Genomic DNA, 14,161 nt, shown 5'->3' with positions numbered 1-14,161 from the left:
ATGAATATTGAAAATTGAATTGGTAATAACCCTAACCCAGTTTTATGAAAGTGGTTTTGAGTATCAGTAAAATTTAATTGAACTATTTTTTGAACAATCAAATAATGTAAAGAGGTTATTGAAATACGATGGTTTTATTTAATAAACAAAGACAGTCGGTTTCACCCACCTTTTATTAATGAACAAAGGGAGTTATTTTCCCAATTAATGGAAATCGTGATGGCATGTTGATGTTACCCCTCAAGTACAGTTTATATGAAGATATCAATAATGTGTGAATAAATGTGTATTATGGCTCAATGAATGGAAATGCGTGACAAATATTTTAATAGGTATTAAAGAAAGTTGTATAGCTGGGCCGTCAAAGTGGTAGTCCCGAGCAACCAAAACTGGAAACCTCATTTTCCAGTGTGAGGGTTTAAACAGCCTGGGGTTTAAGATCCCTTGCTTATGACCAGGTTGTTTGAGTCCACCTTATTATATGATGGGGAGGCTCAAGTCCACCAAAATACATTACATGATCAGATGCTTAAGTTACCTAAGTATATGGTTGGGAGGTTTGAGTCCCTCATGCATATATATATATGATTATTCTCTAGTTTGTGCGGCTACATGAATTAGGGCTTAGTTAGAGGGTGAGATCTTGGGATTATATAGCCCGTGTATACTGATATATGATGGTTAACCTACATAATCCAGGATAAAGTCTTAAAGTAAATGTCAAGCCTTGTTCCCTATCCCTATATTTTTTATTAATATATATATATATATATATATATATATATATATTCATACATGTATATAAACATATACATTGATTTGATCTATACTTTTGAACTATCATTAATTTATCTGTATCCATGAGTTACATGCTAGTGATCAATCCCCTAACAGTCTTTGGACACTGTATCCCTACTAGATATAGGGTCCAAAGGAAATTGTACTTTTTCTACAGTGCTGATCGGCACGGTTCATCAATTTTTTGCGGTGAAGTAATAAGATTTCATTATTTAAAAGACTTGATCATTCCATTGGTCTCCTTTTATAAACTAGAATTAAAGAGTTCATATTAAGATTGCCATTATTAATGTCAGAAGGGGAGCCTTGGAGTATCTGGTAAAGTTGCTACCATGTGACCAGAAGGTCACAGGTTCAAGCCTTGGAAACAACCTCTGGCAAAAATTCAAGGTAAGGCTGCTACGATACACCTTTGTGGTGGGGACCTTCCCTGAACACCACACATAGCGGTAGCTTTAGTTCACTGAACTGTCCTTTTTTTAAATGTCAGGGTCGGGAGCATATCCCGGCATAGATTATTTTTTTATTAGCATAGTACTTGTGGATATTATTTTGGATTGGGTATTGTTCTTGACATTCTTAGATTTCCTTGAGTTAATTACCTTTCTATATTATTATATGTTTGGAATTTAGCTGCTGCTAGGAGTGTTATATCCTATTTTGCTAGGCAAAGGGGCTGGTCTCCAGTCTATGATGGACTTGAGATACCCATTCTGACCAGGACCTTGTTTGGGTTATAAAAAGATGGTTTTAGAGATAGGTTTAATATAATTATGTGTCCATCAATCCATGTCACGTAGATTTTCACTTTTGGGTGTGTAGTGTGCCACACTTATAAGGGAGAGTCTATGAGACATTTAGTAATGTTTCCCTTTCTTTTTGTTCTATTTTAGGATATAGAGTCTAAGTCTTAAATCTCCTCTAATGCCCATGTGTTTGCATTTCAAATCATGCCTTTAAGAAGATCTGATGTACTTGGAAACCCTTCTTTTTGTTTAAGAACAATGTTGATGAATCTCATTCTACCTATGAAGTTCAGACCTGATCTAGGGCTCTAGCTTCCAATTGCTCTAATAGAGTTCCACCAGTCCCTAACAGTCCTTGTCTGGCCCCTTGGGCTGATAATGATTATGCCCAACCACCTAGGGAGATATTTCTAATGCTAAGTTTTGCTGATTTATTTAGCTATTGACACAGTTGGTGACAGGTCAGTCACATCGGTTGGGTCCTTATCGTACTGTTGTGAGTACTTTTAAGGTTACTTGAGTTGAGCAGTTTATGAGGCTCAATCCTCTAACCTTTACTAGCTCTAAAGTTGAGGAGGATCCTTAAGGATTTATAGATGAGATGGAGAAGATCTTTTAAGTTATGCATGCTTATAACTCTGAGGGTGTGCAATTTGCGGCATGCTAGTAAAAGCATGTGTCATATTAGTGGTATGAGGAGTGGGATCTGTCTAGGGGTGATAATGCGGAGTTGGCATAATGGGATAAGTTCTCAGGTACTTTTTTGGATCATTTCTTTCCTTAGGAGTTAAGATAGGCTAAATCTAAGCTTTTTGTGAATCTGAAATAAGGTAGGATGACTATGAAAAAGTATTCCTTTAAGTTTCATAAGTTGTCCTATTATGCTCCTGAACTGGTGTCTTTCATGAGAGCTAGAATAAGTAAATTTTTTTTTGGGTTATCCCACGATCTAATTGTAGAGAGTAAGGCCACCTTGTTGAATAAGGATATGGATATATCTGTACTTGTGTATATGAAATAAGTTGAGAGGAATAAAAAAAGTAGGTAGAATTTAGGGAGAGGCACAATATGAAGTTTCTATATGTAGATCAGGGTAGAGGTCAATAGTAGAATGGTAGAGATGCTGGAAAATAGTTTACAAAGAAGTTAGGCAATTCTGGTTCTTATTCTATAGCTAGTTATCCGTATCCTAAGTCATTTGGTAATCATTATTTTTAGATCAATAGTGGATTTAGAGCACAAGGTGCCTAATCTCATGCTAGTGGAGCTCAGTCATTCCCATCTTATCCCCCTTGTTGATTTTATGAGGAGAGGAGGAATAAGTACTTTAAGTGTGGTTAGTTGGGCCACCTACAGTGGGATTATCCATCAGATAGGGTTGCTACTAGGTTAATAAGGTTTTGGATGTCACGTCTTCATCTACTACACTAAAGGGTGCTACTTCTGGCTCCAACACTTGTTGGAATTACCTTTATGCTCTTGCCACTCGCTTTAAATTTGAGGCATCTCTGGATGTTATCACTGGTAGATTATTACTCTTTTTTAGTAATGTGTATAGTATGATTGATACGGGGTCTAACCTTTCTTATGTGACCCCTTATGTGGCTATTAATTTTGATTTTGATCTCAAATATATTTCAAATCCCTTTTCTATGTTCACCCCAATGGGTGATTCTGTGGTTGCTGGAATTATTTATAGGGGTTGTGTGATACATTTCTATGGATGAGAGACCTTGGCAAATGTGATAGAATTGGATATGGCCAATTTTGATGTTATCCTAGGGATGGATTGGCTCCATTTGTGTTATGCTTCTCAATATTTTTATACCCAAAGGGTTATTTTCCATTTCCCAAATGATCCAGTGAGTGAGTGGAAAGGTAGTTCCCAAGTGCCTTAGGGGAGATTCATTTTGTTTCTTAGAGCCTAGAGGTTGGTTTCTAAGGGGAGTCTATATCATTTAGTTCATGTTAAAGATAATAGTTCTGAGGGTCCATCAATGTAATCTTTCCCATTGGTATGTGAGTTTCTCAAAGTATTCCCAAATTATATTCCTTGTGTTTCTCTTGACAGGGTGATTGTTTTTTGGATTGATCTTCTTTTGAACACTTGCCCTAGCTTTATCCCTCCCTATAGAATGGATCCACTTGAGTTGAAAGAACTTAAGGAGTATTTGAAAGACCTTCTTGATAAGGGTTTTCTCCATCCTATTATTTACTTATGAGGTGCTCCTATACTCTTCATGCATAAGAAGGATGCATCCCTCCGAATATGTATAGATTACTGCCAGTTGAATATGGTGACGATGAAGAATAGGTATCCTTATCATAGGATTGATGACTTTTTTGACCAACTTCTGGGTGCTAAGTACTTCTCTAAGATTGATTTTTCATCGAGATATCATCAGTTCAAGATTAGGGAGATAGATATCCCTAAGACTATTTTGAGAACCTAGTATGGTCATTTTTAGTTTTTAGTGATGTTCTTCAGTTTGACTATGCCCCAATGGCATTTATGAATCTTATGAATAGGGTTTCTATTAGTTTTTAGACTTATTCATCATTTTATTTATGGATGACATACTAGTTTATTCTAAGAGCGAGGTGGATCATGTCGATCACCTCCGTGTAGTGTTGTAGACCCTTTAGGATCAGTGATTGTATCCTAAATTATCTAAATGAGAGTTTTGGTTAAATTCTATGACCTATTTAGGTCATGTTGTGTCTAGTGAGGGGATCATGGTGAATCAATAGAAGGTTGAGGCAGTTAAGAAGTGGCCTAGACCCTTGACTCTAGCTAATACTAAGAGCTTTTTAGGTTTTGCAGGATATTATAGAAGTTGTATGGAAAGATTCTCTTCTATTAATTCCCCATTGATTAAGTTTACTTAAAAAGGGTAAAGTTCTTGTGGTGTGATTCTTATGAGGGTAGTTTAGAGAAGCTAAAGGATAAGTTAACTTCGACTCTAATTTTGACTCTACCTGAGGGTACTGATGGTTTTATGGTTCATTTTGATGCGTCCTGTGTGTTACTGGCCTGTGTGTTGATGCAACATGGTAGGGTTGTGGCCCTTGCTTCTAGAATCTTAAAATTTCATAAGTAGAATTATCCGATGTATGACTTAGAAATATTGGTTTTGGTCTTCGATTTGAAGATTTTGCGCCATTATTTGTATAGTGTTAATGTTGACATCTATTTAAAACATAAGATCTTGCAATGCATATTTACCTCAAAGGATTTTAATCTTAGGTAAAGGAGATGGCTTGAGTTTCTTTAGTACTATAATATGAGTCTTTACTAACATCTAGGTAATGCTAATGTAGTTATTGATGCTCTTAGCTGGTTATCTATGGGAAGCTTATCTCATATGGATGAGAAAAAGCAAGAGTTTGTGAAGGATATTCATCGGTTTGCTAACCTTAGACTTTGTCTCTTGGACTCTGAGGATAGAGGTGTAATATTACAAGAGGTAGTGAAGTCATTCCTTATTGCTGAGATAAAAGAGAATCAGGTTTTGGACTCTACCTTGATGCGGTTTAAGGGTGACATGGACTAGAAGAAAGTGATGGTTTTTGAGATTTGTGACGATGGTATCTTGAGATACTAAGGAAAGTGTTGTGTCCCTTATATTGATGGGCTATGCAAGAGGCTCTTGGATGAGGTTCATGAGTCAAGTTACACTATATATCCAGGCTCGATGAAGATGTACCATGATTTGAAACGGATCTAAAGGTGGAATAATATGAAGTGGTATGTAGCAAATTTTATGGCCCAGTTTATGGTTTGTAAACAACTGAGGCTGAAGAACTTAAGACCTTTTAGGTTGTCTCAAGAGCTTTTAGGTTGTCTCAAGAGATGGAGTTGCCCAAATGGAAGTAAGAAGTGATTAATATAGACTTTGTTACTGGTCTTATGCGGTTCCTCCAATAGTTTGATTTAATTTGGGTCATCATGGATAGGATGACTAAGTCTGCTCATTTCTTACCTATGAGTACTAATTTCTCTACTGAAGATTATGAAAGACTGTTCATTCAGGAAATCATCAAGTTGCATGGTTTTTCTATTTCTATTATATCTAATAGTGATACTCAGTTCTCCCCTTACTTTGGGCATTCTTTCCATAGAGTTTTGGGAACTAATGTGAACCTTAGCACCACTTTCCACTCTCAAATAGATGGACAAGTAAAGAAAATTATGCAAACTTTATAGGTTACGTTAAGGTCTTGTGTGCTTGACATTGGTGTTAGTTGGGTTGAACATTTACCTCTCATAGATTTTGTGTACAATAATAGCTATCACATAAGAATTGGGATGGCTCTGTGTGAGGCTTTGTATGGTAGGAGATATCGTTCTCCTAATGGGTTATTCAAGTTTTGTGAGGCAAGGTTGTTCGGTCTTAATTTGGTTCGTCAAGCTATGGAGAATTCGAAGGTTAATTGGGATAGGCTTAAGACCTCCAAAAGTTGCCAAAATTTCTATGCAAATGTGAGGCGAAGGGAGTTGGAATTTGAAGCTAGCGATTGGGTATTCTTAAACATGTCTCCCATGAAGTGAGTAATGTGGTTTTGAAAGAAGAGCAACCTTAGTCCCCATATGTGGGCCCTTATTTGATTTTAAAAAGAGTGGGTAATATAGCTTATGAGTTAGAGTTTCCAGCTTTTTTAGGTTTCGTTCATCTAGCTTTTCATGTTTCAATGTATAGTAAGTGCATGGGTGACCCTTCCCTAGGGGTTTTGTTGGAAAGTGTTGGTGTTTTGGACTCTTTGCCGTATGAGGAGGTCCCGCTTGAGATCTTAGATCGGTAAGTCCTTCGATTATGGATAAAGGCTGTGGATTTGGTGAAGGTTCTATAAAGGAACCAAAAGTTTGAAGACGCTATTCAGGAAGCAGAAGAGGACATAAAGTCCAAAAACCCATTTTTGTTCCCTGTTCCAGATACTCGTGCTTAAGGTATGTGTTAATCTTACAATCTTTGTTTTCTGTCTTTGTTAAAGGTAAGTATGGGTGTGTTTCTACATTAAATCATTCTAATGGATACCTTGACCTATCATTTAAGGACGAACGATCCTAAGCGAGAGAATGTGACACCCCAATTGTTGGCCACTGAAAATTCTGAGTATTTCAACTCACTACCCTGACTACGACTCACCTTAGAAGTCCTAACGTGTCATTGTGGGTCATAAGACCCTAGTCTTAGTCCCATCTTTAGCAAAACCAGTGTGTGCCCCAAGTGTTTCTATCTTGACTATGACTTGGACCTTTTGAGTCGTAGGGTCACATGACGAGTCGTATGGTGTGAATCATAGGGTCACTATAGAAGGATCCTTCAGCCACTATCTTGACTAAGACTCGTGGTGACGAGCTATAATGTGTCTTTACAAGGTGCATAGTAACTCGTAGCCACTGGCTTAATTTTTTAGCTTTAATTAAGGGCACTTTGGACATTTTCCCTTTTCACCAAATCATGACCCACAACTTAACACCCCTTTAGGGTATTATTAGCACTCCAAAACAAATTGAAATAATGTCCCAATCTCTCTCAAATACTCTCCAGCAAAATACTTTAAGTTTCTAAGAAGTTGATCTGTTAGAGCTCCCAAGGACAAATTCTCTCCATAACTCTTGATATTTCAGGCATGTTACTCTTCCCCAACTATTACTTTTTGAAAGAATGTGTTTTAAATAATCCCCCATGGGGTTTTGCTGTTGGTTTTAAAACATGGGTTGAGGGTTTTGAATGACTGTTGTTTATGTGATATTTCATGTTTGCATATGCACTGTTTGTGTTTTAAATGATGGTTTTCAAACCAATTTGATACATGGGTATGGTGAATAAACTAGGGGATTGTGGTTTCCCCAAATTTTGTGAATATTGACAATTGAATTTCTAATAACTCCAACCCAATTTTATGAATATGGCTATGAGTACTAGTAAAATTGCATTGAAATATTTTTGGAACAATCACATAATATAAAGAGGTTACTGAAACATGATAGTTTTATTTAATGAACAAAGGGAGTCGGTTTCCCCCACCTTGTATTAATGAACAAAGGGACAAATTTTCAAAAGTTAATGGAATAGTGATGGCCTGTTGATGTTACCTTGTAATTATAGTTTGTATGATGATACCTACAGTGTATGTAAAAATGTGTATTACGGCTCAATTACTAGAAATGTGTGACAAATCTTTTAATGAGGCTTAAAGAGGGTTGTGTATCTGGACCGTGAAAGTGGCAGTCTTGAGGGACCAAATCTAGAAACCGCATTTGCCGGTGCGAGGTCTAAATGGGATGGCGTTTGTGTCCCCTTTCATATGACTAGGTTGTTCAAGTCCACCTTAATATATTATTGGGAGGTTCGAGTCCCCCAAATTATATTACATGTTCCGGTGCTTAATTCACCTTAGTATATGATTCAGCGGTTCGAATTTCCCGTGTATATATATATGATTATTCTATGGTTCATATAGGTAGACACACTGGGTACTCACCAGGGGCCCATATAGCCCATAGGTATTGATATATGATTGTTAAGTTACACAATCTAGTCTAAAGTTTTATAGTACATGTTAAGCCTTGGTCCCTATCCCAGCATTTTATATAAATATATATGTATGCACATATGTATGTGCACACGTACATTTAGTTAGACTGGAATTTTTAATTGTCATTAGTTTATCCTTACCCCTGAGTTACATTCTAGTGCTCAACCCACTAAACATCTCCAGATGCTGTATCTCCATATGATACAGGGTCCAAAGGCAATCCTACTTTTCCTTTACAGTTGTAGGTGGATCGACATGGTTCGTCAGTTGTTTGCGATGAAGTGGTGAGCTTCAATTCTCCAGAAGAAAAGATTATTCCATATATTTCTTTTCATAAACTAGAATTAAAAAGTTCACATTAGTATTATCATTTTCATTATAAGGGTTGGGGGAATGTCCCAACTTGGATTGTTTATTGATTAGCAGAGGCTTGTGGATATTATTATGGATTGGGTATTGTTGTTGACATTCTTAGATGTCCTTGAGTTTATTACCTTCCTATCTTGTTATATGTTGGGATTTCAACCGTTGCTAAGAGTGTTATATCCAGTTTGTCTAGGCAAAGGTGGTAGTCTCCGATCATCACTGGACTTGAGATGCCGTCATGGCCAAGCCCTGGTTCGAGTTGTGACACAATGCACAAAGCTTGAAGTGCCAACATAAACCATACTCAAATGTCTAAAAGCCTCTTAACTGGATAACATAATTTGTTAGGACAAGGTCCTTTACTAACCTTGAAATAATGTGTAAAAGTAAATTAAAAGGAGAAACTAAAATTAGTCCATAAATAATTAGGACTCACTACTACTGGAGTGTGAGCTGATGGACAACTTGCAATGTGAGTGAAAGTGAGCACATGAATCTACATTACATAAAAAATATAGGCAAAATGATGATTCCATTAGAACATTTGAATGTGCTGAGTACGTAGGGATTAAAACAAATAACATAAAGAATTATTATTAATATGAACTACAAGAAATAACAAAAGTTAAGGTTTCACTAAGATTTATATCAACTAAAAGTTAAATAGTTTAAAGGCTATAAATGAGTATTTTTGAATGATGATGCACATGTGAAATCATATTTTTCAAAAATCATATATGAAATAATGCATAATAAGAATCATGTTTCTGAAATAATATCATATTCATATTATAAAAAATGTTTAAGGATCATATCATGAAAACCATAAAAGTGAAGTTAAGTATCATAATTGGAGTTTTTTATAGCTGACATAAACTATGCGAGCATTATTAAGTCCAGCGTCATACACCCTTACTAAAAAATATTGTTTGTAATGACTTGATTTTTGGTGATTTTTTCTGAATTATTCATTTTTGTGTGATTTTACTATTTTATCCCTCCCCGTGGTTGCTTTGTGGTGTTTCTGGGGTGTGGGGATGATTGTCATGGTTCTCAATATATTTCTGTGTGATCTATGTGAAATTAGAATTTTTGGTTGTTATAAAGGCTTATTAGTTGACTTTGGTTTACATTTGTTGTTCTATGCATTAGATGGCAAAACAGACTATGCTAGCAGATCCAAAACATCAATTTTAAGGTGGTAACATGACTGATGTGATTTTATGGATTTTATATTGTAACACCCTGCATTTTTAGCTAGAAATTAAACTGTTGTTCCTATGTCACTACAAGAAAATGGTTAAATTGTGACGGAATATTTGAAATGAAATGTTTTTGTCACAATTTGTGACAGAATTTTGACTAATTTATGACGGATTATTTTTGTACAAATATAAATTTTTTAATTTTTTTATTTTAACATAAAAATTCAAAGAGTAACTAATTTGTGACAATTGTTTGAAAAATTTAAATATAATTTTGTGACAGATATATTTTTTTTCACAAATTAAAATTCATGTGAAAAAATAATAACTTTCTATTACATATCCATTACCAAATTTGTGACAGACTGAACATTCCATCACAATAATTTTTTTTTTAAAAATAACTAAAGTAATAAAAAATTGTGATGAATTTTTTCCGTCACAATAAAAAAGAAATATATTTATATACATTTTTGACATATTTATTTTCGTCAAAATAAAAAATGGGTGATTTCCCTCTAAAATTTTTTAACGTTTTTAATTTCCCTCAATTTTATTTTTACATCTTTTTCAGTTTCCCTTCAAACCCTTCATTTTCATTTCAATTTCTTCAGAGTGCCAGTTTCCCTCAAACCCTTCACTTTCTTCTCAATTTCTTCATTGTGCACAAGAAATTGAATTAACTAAGTGAGTTTGCTTTTAGGGACGGGAGCTGAAAACTTACTAAAGGTCGGATTTTGTTGTTTCTTTATCGAACAGGTATGTGTTGAAAGTTATGGTGATAGTTTATAGATGTAGATTGTCTGTGGTGATTGCAAATGCACCCAGTGCTGAATATAATGGATGTATTGTAAAATTCTGGCTTCGGCACTCTATATATGTATTGATTTCATGAATCATAAGGTACTGTTTTCTCAATCAACATGAACTTGGTAGATAATAGATTATAATGGATGTATCCTTGCAGAGAAAACAACGAATCTGGGTCAAGCTTAATTTTAATTGGCATTCTTACCCATGGGTGTCAAGTTGGGGTTGTTTCTAATTGACCCAACCCCTGTAGTCTTATATTAGGCTTGGTACTTGACAAGAGTCCTTCAAGTATGGTTGTAGTGTAGTCTTTTAAGTGTGATTGCAGTGTTTATGGACATAAAAATTAGTATGTTCAACTTCAACTAATTTGATTATTATAATACCTAGTCTAAGTTTGAGGTAGTGGATCTACTTATTTACCGGGACTGGTCTGCCTTCCGTTAGTGTTGATAGTTGATAGATATAGCTTATCCGTGCTGATTACAAATTCACCCTATGCTGATTATGAACTTGTTTTGTTTATCTTCGTGTTGTTTCATTCTTCACATGCTTCGCTTTTTGCAATTGATTCTCTAGAGAAAGAACTCGGGTTGTTGTTGGTATTCTAGGTTGTGAACTAGTGATGACTCCAATGACCATAACCATGATATAACTTGTTTCTTTCATTGTTAACTCCATAAGAAGTTGGTTTCTGTCGTGTTTATATTTTAATTCAATGAATTGAGGTGATTTCTTTATATATGGTCATTGTCGTGAAAGATGCACTACTGATAAAGTGTATCGTGGCCAATGCTAGTGTTTGCTCCATTACAATATGTTTCATTCTAACTAGGAAGCTAACAAAAGAGTTAGAATATGGCTTAAGTTTAAGAAACTGGAATGATGTGAACTGATAAAATCTAGATATAAGTCAACACTCTAGGTGCAATAGACCTTTAACTTTCAAAAAATAGGAAGGAATAAAAATTCCATCAAAACATCTGTGATTCCTATGTTGCAATCGAACAGAAAAGATATAATAAGGGATCATCTTCCAGACTTTCTTGATGGCTCTATCAACTTTCCAACTATTCTAGCCTTCAAATTCTTCTTTAATTCCTTGAGGTATGATCCAATTTATACGCATGGATAGAAACATAGACCACATATCTGTAGCTACTGGGCAATGTCAATAGATTCTGGATTCTGATAGCCCATGTACCTTCTGCCTACTAGCTGAATTTTCCTTCTGTAGAGGTTATCTTGTGTGAGACAAGCTTCTCTGAGAACTATCCATGATAAGGAATCAACTTTTGTGGGAAGCTTGATATTTTAAGTAACTTTAGTAGTGTTATCTGTGTTAACAGAGTGATTTTAAGAAACAATTCATTCAGATAAAGTCTGTTAAGAATGTACTTAAGCTAATTAATAAAATATTCTGAATGAGTAAATATAGGCAAAACATCTGAAATATGTTAAGGGCAGTCTATATATACAAAACTATGATGATGATATGTGTTATAAGGGAATACAAACTAGTTGAGATAAAGATTTGGTCGGTACATTTATGTTTGGTTTGGTGCTAGGAGTTTGTTTAGTTTAGTTGGAGATTAATGTGTGTTTAGGGGTGACTGGTGGGTGATGTTTAGGGAACCTTTAGTTCCAGAAATCGCTTCTTTACTTTTATGACTGAGAGATTTATCTAAGGACAACTTTTTAGGACCAAGAACAACGTCCAGAAACTCAGGGGTAATGGGTTCACCCATTTCTAATTTTAGAAACCCTTAATTATCCTAAACGAAATTCAGTGGTCTTTACTTTGTCAAAAGATGTTTGTGGTATTAGAACGAAAATGTGCCTAAAATAGAGTAGTTATAGCTTACTGAGGACATGACCCTAGATAGGAAAGTCTGGAGGATGCGAATTAGGATAGAAGGCTAGTACCATTTTTGTTCGTTAGTGTAGGGTATTCTTTGTCTTAACTATTGTTTCTTGCTTAAGCTATGTAAAAAATAAAACTTGAGTTATGAAGGCTAAAAGTTTGTTTTTTCAAGAACTTTGTTTTGCAGCGATAAAATACTTGTTATTTTAGAATATGAGTGATATACCATCATTGGTTGCTAGTTCTCCTGATACTCCTGGTACCATAGATATCCTTATTGGGTCTAGTAGAAACTTATTAATAGCTAGGCGGTTGGTCATATCAGTTGTAGGAGAAAAGTAAGAGAAGATATTTTTACAAAAGTTATTTACTTTTTTAGAAAAATAAATTTCATAAAATGTATAATTTACTCTTTATAATTATATTTTAGGTTGGTCCCTAATGGTCATTCTATCTCAAAGACAATCACAGAAAATGTTAAGGAACGACAAGATGATACTGGATACACATGGAGAGGGATTATTGAGTCCACTCGTAAACTCGATTGGCATGAATTCATGGTAAATATTGCTTTATATTAAAAATTTACAATTTTGTTGTTGTGTTTATGTCTCTTAACTAATTTTTTTTCTAGAAATCATATCAGTGGAATCCTACAAAAAACTCCACAATTGATGCACCTGGAAGAAGGTGGCATCTAACTAATATACAAAAAGAACATATCACTGGCGAAGGGAAATAAACAAACCAAATTTTGTGTTAGAAAATGTTTGGCAAAGTTGGAAGACATATTGGGCTTCTGATGAGTATAAGAACAAATCTTATATCGCAACTCAAAATCGATATACTAAAACTGGTGGTCTGGGCGCTGGTCCGAGCAAGCATACCGGTCGTTCCAGGTCAACAGTGGAGCATACTATAAACTTAGTAAATTTCGTACTCTAATAAATTATTTCTTTGACTTTATCTCCGATTTTAATGTTGAACTTTTTTTTCTTGGCAACCGAAATGGCCATGAACCAAATTCATGGGAGATATTTAAGAAGTTGCACTAAAAAAATGGCAGTTTTGTTGATGCCAAGTCGAAGAGAATTAATGTAAGTTTGCTAATAAGCTTCTCATTCTTTAGATCTTGAAATCATGAGATCAATATTTCTCTCATGAATTAGTGAAGCCGTGTGGGGCCAATTTTGATTCACTACCCTTGCTGCAATCTTGTACTCTTAAAAATCTGGTTCTGTTGAAATCTTGAAGTATAGTGAAGCCGTGTGTGGCCTATTTCGATTTACTAGCATTGTTGTTCACATCTTGTTATTCTTGTTGTGGTTTACTTCTTGTGTTTGAACCTTATCCTGTATCAATTCCTCTATGGTCCATCTTTTGGTTTCTTCTAGCTTTTCTACTTGAGGAGAGAGACTTTGATAGCTATTGTTGGACTGTGATGCATGAATAATTCATGGAGTTTAACACATTCATCAAATCACAATGCCACTATTTGTTTATGAATTTTCTAATGAATTTTACTTTTGCTATGTTCATGTCATTCTCTTTTTACCATTTTTTCTATGTTCCTCCTACTGCTCTTGAGTTTTGCCCAAACCAAAATGTCCAATCAAGAAGTACAACACATTGATGGATTTCAGTTTTGTTTGTTTGTTCGTCCAGTCTAGTCTTCGAGTTGGTTAACTAATACAATATTTATTATTTCAACAAGTCAGTTTCTGTATTGAAAAAAAATAGAAATTGTTGAGCGTAAATAGAGGAACAACAAGCTTTTAGAATAGTCATAGGAAAATAAAAATCAAAGCAAATTCCATACAAAACACTAT

This window comes from Capsicum annuum, chromosome 7, assembly GCF_002878395.1.
Source record: "Capsicum annuum cultivar UCD-10X-F1 chromosome 7, UCD10Xv1.1, whole genome shotgun sequence".
Lineage (NCBI taxonomy): Eukaryota > Viridiplantae > Streptophyta > Magnoliopsida > Solanales > Solanaceae > Capsicum > Capsicum annuum.
This window is presented reverse-complemented; position numbering follows the sequence as displayed.